General features: G+C 38.8%; 1 pseudogene; it reads right to left on the bottom strand.

Moving 5' to 3' along the window:
- Positions 1-360: 360 nt before the first annotated feature.
- Positions 361-1063, bottom strand: LOC143676095 (mediator of RNA polymerase II transcription subunit 7-like; annotated as a pseudogene).
- Between the last annotated feature and the right edge of the window lie 14482 nt (positions 1064-15545).

Below are 15545 nucleotides of genomic sequence, written 5' to 3'. Positions count from 1 at the left end.
ATTCTTTATTATTATATTTAAAGCAAATGATAAATCCACATTTCAAGGATGACAGCTTGATATTATTGAGGATAACTTCAAAGTTTTACTGCAATTTCAAAAATAGCAATGTCACACACAACAGCGCAAATACTTTGCTTTTTAAAGTGATTACTCTTAATGTAGGGACACTCATTTGCCTATGATTGCTATAAAGTGAAATTACTTCCTGCTGCATCTCACAGCTGACAAAGTTGGAGAGTCAAGATAAAAGCCATTTATGTGGCTTTTAGTTATACCTCTTTAAAACTACCTATGAGAAAATAAACTAACGTGCTATTTACTGAAAGGAGAAAAGAAAAGCAGGAAAAAAAGGATCCTTCATGGTCTTTCATTCATTTAATCAATTAAGACACACAAGGCAGTATCTTTCTCTATAAATTGGTCTCTTCTATGACTAGACTTTTCTCTTTGTTGTTGATTCTGTCCAGTGCAATTGCTGCTATCATCAGCATCCATTGTTTCAGTTTTTAGTCTCCATCCTGCTTCTGAATGAGGCAGATCGTCAGGCAAAGAAGCCAAGCAACTTTGAATCATCTCAATGATGCATTCCAAATGCTTCTGAAACCGCTCAGCTGTTTCAAGGCATTGATGTTTCTGTGCTTTTATTATAACTCTCAATGTCTCTCTGGATTGGTAGGGTCGGTACTCATTTATAAGATGATGCACATGTATAAAAAGCAACATAAGATCTTCGAGCTTCTTATTTTATACTCCCAGGGCTCCTTATCAAAATATCTAAAGTCTAAGAAATTAATAAGGATAATTAGTTTTCCTTACTGAGTTTTCTCAGTTCTTTCCTGTGTTCAAACTGCGTAGGATGAAGCCATTCAATGCCCGGACTTTCCTAAGGGCGGATAATCAGATCATCACGTTGGAACTGGTTGCCAAACATCATATAACTGACTTTTATTGGAGGTGGAGGCTTGGGAACCAGGTGTTCCTGAGTATTTTCATCTATACATTCCTTAATGTACTGTGTCGGAGGTGGTGGAAGTGCACCCACTTGATGTGATTCACCCATTGTGGAAGATCAGGACCCTAGCTCTAGGTTTACACTGGTAATGCCGTTGCCATCACAGCCCCAATCCCCTCTCCCCAGTCTTTAACTCCACAACAAATCAATCTACAAATAATTTTTATTATATCTTTCAAATATCATATTCTTCTTCTCTGTTCCCACACTACACAAGGAGTTCAAATCCCACCTAGCCGATTGCAATCTTTTTTGCAGGTCTCCCTGCCTCAACTCTGTCTACCACATGAGACAAAGTGATCTTTCTAAGAGACAAATATGATCATGTCATATTCCAACTCAAAATTTCAATTCTCCCCAGGTAGAAAAGAAAAAAATCTACATGCCTTTACTTGCTTTAAGCCCTTCAACACCTGACCCCTTCTTATTTTCCCAACCTCAATACCAGATGCTGCCAACTTTTTCCCCATGCCCAAAATCCCCATGACTCACTTGCTCCAGTCTCCAAAAATATTTAATTATTTGTAGCTACAAAAATATGATACCCTCTCTTGGCCCCTTCACACCTTTGCACGTGAAGTTCTGGCTTCTTTATAGTATCCTCCCTCTGCCCACCTAGAAAACTTCATTCATACTTCTTTACCTCCAGGAGACTTTAGATATTAAACTATGTTCTCATTGCACATTTAATATAATCACACTTCAGTGTTTCTTAAATTAGGGAAAAGTTACAGATATATTCTCAATATAACATTTTGAGTTTTCCTCTTTCGATGATAACATTTAAAAGTTGATATGCGTTTTGGGAAGATGGTGGAATAGGATAGGTCAAGTTCATTCCTGCTCCAAGGAACAGCTAGAGAAGGGATGGGAAAGTGATTAGACATTGATTCCAGGATGTAGGTGATCTGGGGAGAATCTTTGACACTATGTAGGAAAGCCCTGTCTGCAAAAGCTGAAGAATTGAGGTGGAAAGAACCAGAGACCATCTAGCTAGTACAAACAGCCTGCCACATCCATTTTCAAATGGAGGCCCAGAGCCCTCAGGAGTGCACAGAGAGCGAGACAGGGACAAGGGAGCTCACAGGTGCCAGCATAGCATCCCCAAACCATACCTATACTGGCATTGCAACCCATCAGTGCACTCTTGTGCCTCACATCCTGCTCATATCCATCCTGTAAATACAAAGCATAAGTCTACTGAAGGAAATAAACTTCCAAAGGAACCTTATCAAGATATTTACATGCCTTGGGCGGGCCACAGTGGCTCAGCAGGCAAGAATGCGTGCCTGCCATGCCAGAGGACCCGGGTTAAATTCCTGGTGCCTGCCCATGTAAAAAAAAAAAAGTTTAAAATCCTGGCAACGTGGGACAGAGATCCTGGAATGAGCTGAGACTCAGCATCAAGGGACTGAGAAAACCCCTAGAATGAGCTGAGAATTAACATCAAGGGATTGAGAGAACCTTCTCCACCAAAACGGGGAAGAGTGAAATGAGACAAAGTGTCAATGGCTGAGAGATTCCAAACAGAGTCGAGAGGCTATCCTGGAGGTTATTCTTATGCATTAAGTAGATATCACCTTGTTGTTCAAGATGTAGCGGAGAGGCTGGAGGGAACTTCCTGAAAACGTAGAGCTGTGTTCCAGTAGCCATGTTTCTTGATGATGATTGAACAATGATATAGCTTTTCACAATGAGACTCTGTGAATGTGAAAACCTTGTGTCTGATGCTCCTTTTAGCTACTATATCAACAGAAGAGTAAAACATATGGAATAAAAATAAATAGGGGGAACAAATGTTAAAATAAATTTAGTTTGAAATGCTAGTGGTAAATGAAAGCGAGGGGTAAGGGGTATGGTATGTATAATCTTTTTTTTTCTCTGTTATCATTTTATTTCTTTTTCTGTTGTCTTTTTATTTCTTTTTTTAAATCGATGCAAATGTTCTAAGAAATGACGAAATGCAACTATGTGATGATATTAAGAATTATTGATTGTATATGTAGAATGGAATGATATCTTAATGTTTTGTTTGTTAATTTTTTTAATTAATAAAAAAAAATTTTAAAAAACAAAGATATTTACATGCCTTGAAGGCAACAGAAGATCACTAAGCATGTCAGGATACAGATAGATATAGCCCATTCTAATGACCAAATTAAAACACTGGAAGAGACACAGACATTAGAACTAGACAAAGATGCTCAAATAACTACAGTAAATAACCAAAACCAAAAGAAAGCAGGAGTAGCTCTAGTAATATCAGACAAAATAAACTTTAAATGTAAAGACATCATAAGAGACAAAGAAGGACAGTATATGTTAATAAAAGGGACAAATCACCAAGAAGAAATAGAAAGCATAAATGTTTATGGTCCCAGTAAAGGAGCTTCAATGTACAGGAGACAAACATTGGCAAAACTGAAGGGAGCTATAGGTGTTTCAACGATAATAGGAGATTTCAATACACCACTCTCCTCTATAGATAGAGCACCCAGACAGAGGATCAGCAAGAAACACAGAACTTAAACAATCTGGTAAATGAATTAGGCCTAGCAAACTTATGTAGGTCATTATACCCTAAAACACCAGGATATGCATTCTTCTCTAGTGCTCATGGAACATTCTCCTGGATAGATCATATGCTGGGGCACAAAACAGGTCTTTATAAATTTAAAACATTGAAATTATTCAAAACACTTTCTTTGATCACAATGCAATGAAGCTGGATATCAATAACCACAAAAGAATGAGAACATTCACAAATATATGTAGATTAAATAACACACTCTTAAATAACCAGTGGGTCAAAAAGAAATTGCAAGAGAAATTGGTAGCTACCTAGAAATGAATGAAAATGAGAATACAACTTATCAGAACTTATGGGATGCAGCAAAGGCTATGCTGAGAGGGAAATTTATTGCCCTAAATGCCTATATTAAAAAAGAAGAAAGAGCAAAAATCCAGGACCTAACTACTCACCAGAAGGAACTTGAGAAAGAACAGCAAATTAAACCCAAAGCAAACAGAAAAGAAATAACAAAGATTAAAACAGAGTTCAGTGAATGGGAGAACAAAAGAACAACAGAAAGAATCAATAAAACCAAAAGGTGGTACTTTGAGAAAAATCAATAAAATCGATGGACCACTAGCAAGGCTGACAAAGAAAAAAAAGAGAAGATGCAAATAAACAAAATCAGAAATGAGAGGGAGTGATTACTACAGACCCTGAAGAAATTTTTTAAAAATCATAAAAGGATACTAAGAACAACTATACAACAGCAAACTAGAAACTTAGACAAAACAGACAAATTCCTGGAAACACACAAACAAGCTACACTGACTCAGGAAGAAGTAGATCTGAACAAACCAATCACAAGTAAAGAGATTAAAATTGTCATAAAAAATCTTCCTGCAAGGACAAGCCCAGGACCAGATGGCTTCACAGGGGAATTTTATGAAACATTCCAAAAAGAACGAACACCAATCCTGCTCAAACTTTTCCAAAAAATTGAGGAAAAGGAACACTACCTAACTCATTTTTTGAGGCTAACATCACTATAATACCAAAACAAGGTAAAGATGCTACAAGAAAGGACTACAAGCCAATCTCCTAATGAACATAGATGCAAAAATTCTCAACAAAATACTAGCAAACTGAGTCCAACAATACATTAAAACAGTTATACACCATGATCAAGTGGGGTTTATAGCAGGAATGCAAGGATGATTCAGCACAAGGCAATCAATTAATGTAATACAGCACATTAACAAATCAAAAGGGAAAAATCACATGATCATCTTGATTGATGCTGAAAAAGCATTCACCAAAATTCAACACCCTTTTCTGATAAAAACACTTCAAAAAGGTAGGAATCAAAATTAATTTCCTCTATATGATAAAGGACATATATAAAAAAACTCATAGCCAGCATCATACTCAATGGAGCGAGACTGAAAGCTTTCCCCCGGTGATCAGGAACAAGACAATGCTGCCCTCTGTCACCACTATTACTCAACACTGAACTAGAAGTTCTAACTATAGCAATCAGACAGGAAAAAGAAAAGGCATCCAAACTGGAAAGGAGGAAGTAAAACTTTCATTATTTGCAGATGACATGATACTATACTTGGAAAATCCTGAGAAATCTACAACAAAGTTACTTGAATTATTAACATTCAGCAAGGTGGCAGGATATAAAATTAATGTGCAAAAATCAGTAATGTTTCTATATACAAGTAATGACCTAACTGAGGAGACAATTAAAGAAAAAATTCCATTCCAAATAGCAACTAACTGGCTATTAGGGAAATGCAAATCAAAACCACAATGAGATATCATCTCACACCCACCAGAATGGCCATTATCAATAAAACAGAAAATGGCAAGTGCTGAAGAGGATGTGGAAAAAGAGGCACACTTATCCACTGTTGGTGGGAATGTAAAATGGTGCAACCACTGTGGAAGGCAGTTTGGCAGTTCCTCAGGAAGCTAAATATAGAATTGGCACATGATCTGGCAATACCATTGCTAGGTGTCTATTCGGAGGACATGAGGGCAAGGACACAAATGGACATTTGCAAACCAATGTTTGTAGCAGCATTATTTACAATTGCTAAGAGATGGGAACAGCCCAAATGTCCATCAACAGACGAGTGGCTAAACAAGATGTGGCATATACATATAATGGAACATCACCCAGCTGTAAGACAGAATAAAGTCATGAAGCATGTAACAACATGGATGAACCGTGAGGACATTATGCTGAGTGAAATTAGCCAGAAACAAAAGGACAAATACTGTATGTTCTCACTGATATGAACTAACATTAATGAATGAACTTGAGAATTTCAGTTAAGAACAGAGGTCATCAGGAGATAGAAATAAGGTAGATATTGGGTAATTGGAGCTGAAGGGATACAGATTGTGAAACAGGACTGATTGTAAAAATTCAGAAATAGACAGCACAATACTACCTAACTGTAATACAATAATGTTAGAACACTGAATGATGCTGAATGTGAGAATGATAGAAGGAGGAGGCCTGGGGGCACAAATGAAATCAAAAAGAAAGACAGACGATAAAGATTGAGATGGTATAATCTAGGAACGCCCCGAGTGTACAATGATAGTGACTAAATGTACAAATTTAAAAATGTTTTTGCATGAGGAAGAACAAAGGAATGTCAATATTGCAAGGTGTTGAAAATAGATGGTCATTCATATTTTAAAACTTCAACTTCTGTGTGGGACTAAAGCAAAATTGTTTATTTGGTACAAAATTTTTATTTTGACTAGTGTGTCTCCTAATATAACTCATATGGACAGGTTAATTGAACACCATTAAGTACATGGAACTTGATTAGGGCATGAGATTTTGTAGGTTTGTCAAGTGTGATGCCTCAATAAATCCCAGTGACTTGAACAGTGAATAAAAAAGTATTTGCAGAGTCCCCTTGGGGGAATGGCGAGAAAGGTGGAAAATTCAACTTCCCCATTTGGAGAATTCCTGATATTCTCACAAAGAGTGGAGACAAAAAATCAATAGACCCTCAATTTTGGGGGTTGTTCATATGAAACATCCCCACAAAGGATAAGCTAAGCCTACTGAAAATTAAACCTAAGCATCACCCCCAGAGAACCTCTTCTGGTGCTCAAACGTGGCCTCTCTCAGCTAACATCATAGACAAACTCACTGCCCTCTCCCTCTCTATGTGGGACATGACTCCCAGGGGTATAAACCTCCCTGACAACATGGGAAAGAAATCCTAGAATAAGCTGGGACTCAGCATCAAGGGATTGAGAAAACTTCGACCAAAAGGGGGAAGAGAGAAATGAGACAAAGTAAAATGTCAGTCGCTGACAGATTTCAAACAGAGTTGAGAGATTATCCTGGAGGTTATTCTTATGCATTATATAAATATTCCCTTTTTAGTTTAAGGTGTATTAGAGGGGCTAGAGGGAAGTGCCTGAACCTGTAGAGCTGTGTTCCAATAGCCATGTTTCTTGAAGATGATTGTATAGTTATATAGTTTTTGAAATGTGACTGTGTGATTGTGACAACTTTGTGTCTGATGCTTCATTTATCTATGGTATGGGAAGAGGAATAAAAAATATGTGTTAAATATAAATAAATAATAAGTGGAACAAGTGTTAAAATAAATTGAGTATATTGAAATACTGGTGATCAATGAAAGGGAGTGGCAAGGGGTTTAGAAAAAATAGGGGGAAGAAAGGTTAAAACATATTAGGTAGATGGAAATACTAACGGTCAATGAGAGGGAGTGGTAAGGAGTATAGTAGGTATGAGTTTTTTCTTTTTATTTCTTTTTCTGGAGTGATGTAAATGTTCTAAGAAATGATCATGATGATGAATATACAACCATGTGATGATATAATGAGCCACTGACTATACACCAACTATGGAATGTTCATATGTTAAGAATGTTCATGTTTCAATGTTGTTTTGTTTTGTCAATAAAAATATTTTAAAAAAAAGAGTAACTACAACCTAAAAAAAGAAAGGATATTAAAAATTCAAAAACAAAAAAAAATGTTAACTAAAAGAATCAAGTACTTACAAATGAGGTTAACTAGAAATGTAAAGGACATGTACACAGAAAAGTACATAACACTGCCAAAAGAAATCAAAGAAGATCTAAAAAGGTGGAAGGACATTCCCTGCTCATGGATAAGAAGGTTAAATATAGTTAAGATGTCAGTTCTACCCAAATGGATCTACAGATTCAATGCAGTACCAATCAAAATTCCAAAAACTTACGTTGAAGACTTGGGAAAACTAGTTACCAAATTCACCAGGAAGGGAAAGAGAACCCGAATAGCTGAAAGCATCCTAAAAAAAGAACAAAGTGGAAAGATTAACACTTCCTGATTTTAAAACTTATTCTAAAGCCACAGTGGCTTGATACTAGAGAAGGGAGAGGAGGGCATCTGAGGCAGCAATGCAGGAGTGCAGCTGACCTTGGAGAGCCTTCTGCACCACATGTGGCAGCCCTGGTTGCACAGGCTGAGGAACTGAGAGACAGAGGGCTGGAACCTGGTGTGGAGGTGTGGAGCAGATGGGAGTGCACAGACGGATACATGGGGCTAGGAAATAAGCCAGGCCATATTCCTTGGGCACACTACACTCGCCAGCACAGCCCCATGACCAGCAATTCACCCCACACTCCACGCACCTGAACCCCCTCACCCGCTCCCATTCCCCATGCTCCAGGTGCACCATCCCACAAGCCCCCAGTACACGTACCTGCCCCCCCCACCCCAAGTACAGCCTAACCCACCTCTCTTACACCCCTCCCAAGCACTACCTCCCCCTCCCTGTTTCTTGCAGGCTGTTACCAGCACATAAAGATTGCGGGCACTAACCTCTATACCTAGGCTACCCCGCCCCCCACCCCCGCCCATAGTGTTACACAGCCTCATCCCACCCTCCCTGAGCTCAGCACATCTGTTTACAGCACTCCCAGGCCCACACATGCGCATGGGCCCCCAATTATGTCATTCAGCTCTGTGAGCTGCATGTTACAGCAGTGCTAGTACCATACATGGGCACAGCCCTCAGCCTCAGTTCCCAACTCTGAGAAAGTGCTGACCCGCACACCTGGGCCACATCCACTCCCAATCCATGAAGGCATAATGCTGACGTGCTGCCACAGCTCTACGCATGCACACAAAGGGCCCCGTGCCTTAGAACAGCATACACCAGGGTTACATCCCACAGACCGGTGCACCCGCACAGCTACATCCTCCCTGGCCACTGGGCACTCACGTTCACAAGCACCAGTATAACATCCCCAACGTGCGCCCATACCTGCTCTGAAACAAATTACCATACTGAGTGCTCCACCCTGAGCCCTGCTCCCTGCTGTACAACCATCCCACAAACACAAAGCCTTAGACTACTGAAAGAAATCAACTCCCCAAATCAAACAAGATATCTACATGCAATGAAGATAGCAGAAGATCACTAAGCACATCACAATGCAGACAGTATAGCCCTGCCTAATGACCAAATTAAAATACCTGAGGAGACACAGACATTGGAACAACTAATTAAAGATGTTCATACAACTCTACTTAATAAAATAGCCAGGATAGTAAATGACATAAAGGAGATCAGGAAGACAGTAGAAGTGCACAAAGAGGAATCTGAAAGAATAGATAGAAAAATAATGGAAATCACGGGGATTAAAGACTCTGTTGATCAAATAAAAAACATTCTAGAGGCACACAACACCAGATTTGAAGAGACAGAAGAAAGAATGAATGATATAAGGGGCAGGATAATTGATTTCGAAGACTCAAAACAGCAAATGGCAAAAAAGATGGAAAAAAATTGAATGGTAACTCAGGGAAATGATAAACAAAACAAAGTACACAAATATAAGAATCATTGGTGTCCAAGACAGAGAGGAGAGGAGTAAAGGGCTAGGAAGAGTAGTTGAGGATACAATGGAGGAAAACTTCCCAACCTTCATAAAGGACATAAATGAGACTTCCTGGAAGATGGCGGCTTAGTAAGACACGCGGATCTTAGTTTCTTCTCCAGGACAGCTACTAGGGGAGTAGAAACGATACGGAAAGTGCCCAAAGCCACAACAGAGATAAAAAAGACAGCGTACCCCATCCTAGAATGGCTGGCTGGCTGAGAGAAGCAGCTCGGGTGAGATCACCGAGGCGCGCGGGCCTCACCGGGCACGGTGGCAAGCGGCCGGAATCACTCCCTTCCCCCTTCCCGGGCCAGCTGGGAGAATTGGAGAGGCGGTCCCCTGAAACCAAGGCGGCTGGCGCCCACACCACGCACGGCCCCCCCGACCAACTGAGAGAATTGGATCGGAAATCCCCAGGCCGCGGAGAACGGTGACGGGTGGGGGAGGCCCCTTCCAAACCCGTGACTCCCCGGGAACGTGCACTCTCCCGGGTGGGCCGCTGCTGCTGGCGCCCTCCCGCCATGCTTGTCATCCCGGGCTGACTAGGAAATTCGGACGGGCTCTTTCCCGGGCTGCGGCGGCCAGCAACCCTCCCTGCGTTCGGACCCCGGGCCGGCTCAAGCCGCTTCGGCTAGCGAACCTCCCGGACGGCGAGAGTTTTCCAAAGTTTAAGGTCCCACAGCACCTTTTACTGGTGGGACCCACAGACAAACGTGTGCCACGAGTGCCACCTACTGGGCAGGATAAGAAAAACAGAACCCAGAGATTTCACAGAAAAATCATCCAAACTTTTGGAACCAATACCCAGGGAAATCTGTCTAAATGCACAGATGCCAACAGAAGATAACGGATCACGCTCAAATAATTGAAAATATAGCCCAGTCAAAGGAACAAACCAATAGTTCAAATGAGATACAGGAGCTGAGACAACTAATGCTAAATATACGAACAGAAATGGAAAACCTCTTCAAAAACGAAATCGATAAATTGAGGGAGGACATGAAGAAGACATGGGCTGAACATAAAGAAGAAATAGAAAAACTGAAAAAACAAATCACAGAACTTATGGAAGTGAAGGACAAAGTAGAAAAGATAGAAAAAACAATGGATACCTACAATGATAGATTCAAAGAGACAGAAGATAGAATTAGTGATTTGGAGGATGGAACATCTGAGTTCCAAAAACAAACAGAAACTATCGGGAAAAGAATGGAAAAATTTGAACAGGGTATCAGGGAACTCAAGGACAATGAACCGCACAAATATACGTGTTGTGGGTGTCCCAGAAGGAGAAGAGAAGGGAAAAGGAGGAGAAAAACTAATGGAAGAAATTTCACTGAAAATTTCCCAACTCTTATGAAAGACCTAAAATTACAGATCCAAGAAGTGCAGCGCACCCCAAAGAGATTAGACCCAAATAGGCGTTCTCCAAGACACTTACTAGTTAGAATGTCAGAGGTCAAAGAGAAAGAGAGGATCTTGAAAGCAGCAAGAGAAAAACAATCCATCACATACAAGGGAAACCCAATAAGACTATGTGTAGATTTCTCAGCAGAAACCATGGAGGCTAGAAGACAGTGGGATGATATATTTAAATTACTAAAAGAGAAAAACTGTCAACCAAGACTCCTATATCCAGCAAAATTGTCCTTCAAAAATGAGGGAGAAATTAAAACATTCTCAGACAAAAAGTCACTGAGAGAATTTGACCAAGAACCAGCTCTGCAAGAAATACTAAAGGGAGCACTAGAGTCAGAACCAAAAGACAGAAGAGAGAGGTATGGAGAAGATGTAGAAAGAAGGAAAGTCAGATATGATATATATAATACAAAAGGCAAAATGGCAGAGGAAAATATTATCCAAACAGTAATAACACTAAATGTTAATGGACTGAATTCCCCAATCAAAAGACATAGACTGGCAGAATGGATTAAAAAACAGGATCCTTCTATATGCTGTCTACAGGAAACACATCTTAGACCCAAAGATAAACATAGGTTGAAAGTGAAAGGTTGGGAAATATATTTCATGCAAATAACAACCAGAAAAGAGCAGGAGTGGCTATAGTAATATCCAACAAATTAGACTTCAAATGTAAAACAGTTAAAAGAGACAAAGAAGGACACTATATACTAATAAAAGGAACAATTAAACAAGAAGACATAAGAATCATAAATATTTACGCACTGAACCAGAATGCCCCAAAATACGTGAGGAATACACTGCAAACACTGAAAAGGGAAATAGACTCATATACCATAATAGTTGGAGACTTCAATTCACCACTCTCATCAATGGACAGAACATCTAGACAGGGGATCAATAAAGAAATAGAGAATCTGAATATTACTATAAATGAGCTAGACTTAACAGACATTTATAGGACATTACATCCCACATCAGCAGGATACACCTTTTTCTCAAGTGCTCATGGATCATTCTCAAAGATAGACCATATGCTGGGTCACAAAGCAAGTCTTAACAAATTTAAAAAGATTGAAATCATACACAACACTTTCTCGGATCATAAAGGAATGAAGTTGGAAATCAATAATAGGCGGAGTGCCAGAAAATTCACAAATACGTGGAGGCTCAACAACACACTCCTAAACAACGAGTGGCTCAAAGAAAAAATTGCTAGAGAAATTAGCAAATACCTCGAGGCGAATGAAAATGAAAACACAACATATCAAAACTTATGGGACGCAGCAAAGGCAGTGCTAAGAGGGAAATTTATTGCCCTAAATGCCTATATCAGAAAAGAAGAAAGGGCAAAAATGCAGGAATTAACTGTCCACTTGGAAGAACTGGAGAAAGAACAGCAAACTAATCCCAAAGCAAGCAAAAGGAAAGAAATAACAAAGATTAGAGCAGAAATAAATGAAATTGAAAACATGAAAACAATAGAGAAAATCAATAAGGCCAGAAGTTGGTTCTATGAGAAAATCAATAAGATTGATGGGCCCTTAGCAAGATTGACAAAAAGAAGAAGAGAGAGGATGCAAATAAATAAGATCAGAAATGGAAGAGGAGACATAACTACTGACCTCACAAAAATAAAGGAGGTAATAACAGGATACTATGAACAACTTTACACTAATAAATACAACAATGTAGAGGAAATGGACGGGTTCCTGGAAAGACATGAACAACCAACTTTGACTCAAGAAGACATAGATGACCTCAACAAACCAATCACAAGTAAAGAAATTGAATTAGTCATTCAAAAGCTTCCTAAAAAGAAAAGTCCAGGACCAGACGGCTTCACATCTGAATTCTATCAAACATTCCAGAAAGAATTACTACCAACTCTCCTCAAACTCTTCAAAAAAATCGAAGCGGAGGGAAAACTACCTAATTCATTCTATGACGCCAACATCACTCTCATACCAAAACCAGGCAAAGATATTACAAAAAAAGAAAACTACAGACCAATCTCTCTAATGAATATAGATGCAAAAATCCTCAACAAAATTCTAGCAAATTGTATCCAACAACACATTAAAAGAATTATACATCATGACCAAGTAGGATTCATCCCAGGTATGCAAGGATGGTTCAACATAAGAAAATCAATTAATGTAATACACCATATCAACAAATCAAAGCAGAAAAATCACATGATCATCTCAATTGATGCAGAGAAGGCATTTGACAAGATTCAACATCCTTTCCTGTTGAAAACACTTCAAAAGATAGGAATACAAGGGAACTTCCTTAAAATGATAGAGGGAATATATGAAAAACCCACAGCTAATATCATCCTCAATGGGGAAAAATTGAAAACTTTCCCCCTAAGATCAGGAACAAGACAAGGATGTCCACTATCACCACTATTATTCAACATTGTGTTGGAGGTTCTAGCCAGAGCAATTAGACAAGAAAAAGAAATACAAGGCATCAAAATAGGAAAGGAAGAAGTAAAACTATCACTGTTTGCAGACGATATGATACTATACATCGAAAACCTGGAAAAATCCACAACAAAACTACTAGAGCTAATAAATGAGTACAGCAAAGTAGCAGGTTACAAGATCAACATTCAAAAATCTGTAGCATTTCTATACACTAGTAATGAACAAGCTGAGGGGAAATCAAGAAACGAATCCCATTTACAATTGCAACTAAAAGAATAAAATACCTAGGAATAAATTTAACTAAAGAGACAAAAAACCTATATAAAGAAAACTACAAAAAACTGCTAAAAGAAATCACAGAAGATCTAAATAGATGGAAGGGCATACCGTGTTCATGGATTGGAAGACTAAATATAGTTAAGATGTCAATCCTACCTAAATTGATTTACAGATTCAATGCAATACCAATCCAAATCCCAACAACTTATTTTTCAGAAATAGAAAAACCAATAAGCAAATTTATCTGGAAGGGCAGGGTGCCCCGAATTGCTAAAAACATCTTGAGGAAAAAAACGAAGCTGGAGGTCTCGCGCTGCCTGACTTTAAGGCATATTATGAAGCCACAGTGGTCAAAACAGCATGGTATTGGCATAAAGATAGATATATCGACCAATGGAATCGAATAGAGTGCTCAGATATAGACCCTCTCATCTATGGACATTTGATCTTTGATAAGGCAGTCAAGCCAACTCACCTGGGACAGAGCAGTCTCTTCAATAAATGGTGCCTAGAGAAGTGGATATCCATACGCAAAAGAACGAAAGAAGACCCATCTCTCACACCCTATACAAAAGTTAACTCAAAATGGATCAAAGATCTAAACATTAGGTCTAAGACCATAAAACAGTTAGAGGAAAATGTTGGGAGATATCTTATGGATCTTACAACTGGAGGCGGTTTTATGGACCTTAAACCTAAAGCAAGAACACTGAAGAAGGAAATAAATAAATGGAAACTCCTCAAAATTAAACACTTTTGTGCATCAAAGAACTTCATCAAGAAAGTAGAAAGACAGCCTACACAATGGGAGACAATATTTGGAAATGATATATCAGATAAAGGTCTAGTATCCAGAATTTATAAAGAGATTGTTCATCTCAACAACAAAAAGACAGCCAACCCAATTACAAAATGGGAAAAAGACTTGAACAGACACCTACCAGAAGAGGAAATACAAATGGCCAAAAGGCACATGAAGAGATGCTCAATGTCCCTGGCCATTAGAGAAATGCAAATCAAAACCACAATGAGATATCATCTCACACCCACCAGAATGGCCATTATCAACAAAACAGAAAATGACAAGTGCTGGAGAGGATGCGGAAAAAGAGGCACACTTATCCACTGTTGGTGGGAATGTCAAATGGTGCAACCACTGTGGAAGGCAGTTTGGCGGTTCCTCAAAAAGCTGAATATAGAATTGCCATACGACCCAGCAATACCATTGCTGGGAATATACTCAAAGGACTTAAGGACAAAGACACAAACGGACATTTGCACACCAATGTTTATAGCAGCGTTATTTACAATTGCAAAGAGATGGAAACAGCCGAAATCTCCATCAACAGAAGAGTGGCTAAACAAACTGTGGTATATACATACGATGGAATACTATGCAGCTTTAAGACAGGATAAACTTATGAAGCATGTAATAACATGGATGGACCTAGAGAACATTATGCGAGTGAGTCTAGCCAAAAACTAAAGGACAAATACTGTATGGTCCCACTGATGTGAACAGACATTCGAGAATAAATTTGGAATATGTCCTTGATAACAGAGTCCAGCAGGAGGTAGAAACAGGGTAAGATAATGGCCAACTGGAGGTGAAGGGATACAGACGGTGTAACAGGACTAGATACAAAAACTCAAAAATGGACAGCATAATAATACCTAATTGTAAAGTAATCATGTTAAAACACTGAATGAAGCTGCATCTGAGCTATAGGTTTTTGTTTTGTTTTGTTTTGTTTTGATTTTACTATTATTACTTTTATTTTTTTCTCTGTATTAACATTCTATATCTTTTTCGGTTATGTTGCTAGTTTTTCTAAACCAATGCAAATGTACTAAGAAATGATGATCATGCATCTATGTGATGATGTTAAGAATTACTGATTGCATATGTAGAATGGTATGATCTCTAAATGTTGGGTTAATTT

This window comes from Tamandua tetradactyla, chromosome 3 (assembly GCF_023851605.1).
Source record: "Tamandua tetradactyla isolate mTamTet1 chromosome 3, mTamTet1.pri, whole genome shotgun sequence".
NCBI lineage: Eukaryota > Metazoa > Chordata > Mammalia > Pilosa > Myrmecophagidae > Tamandua > Tamandua tetradactyla.
The sequence above is the reverse complement of the archived record's forward strand: the minus strand, read 5'-3'. Positions and strand labels throughout refer to the sequence as shown.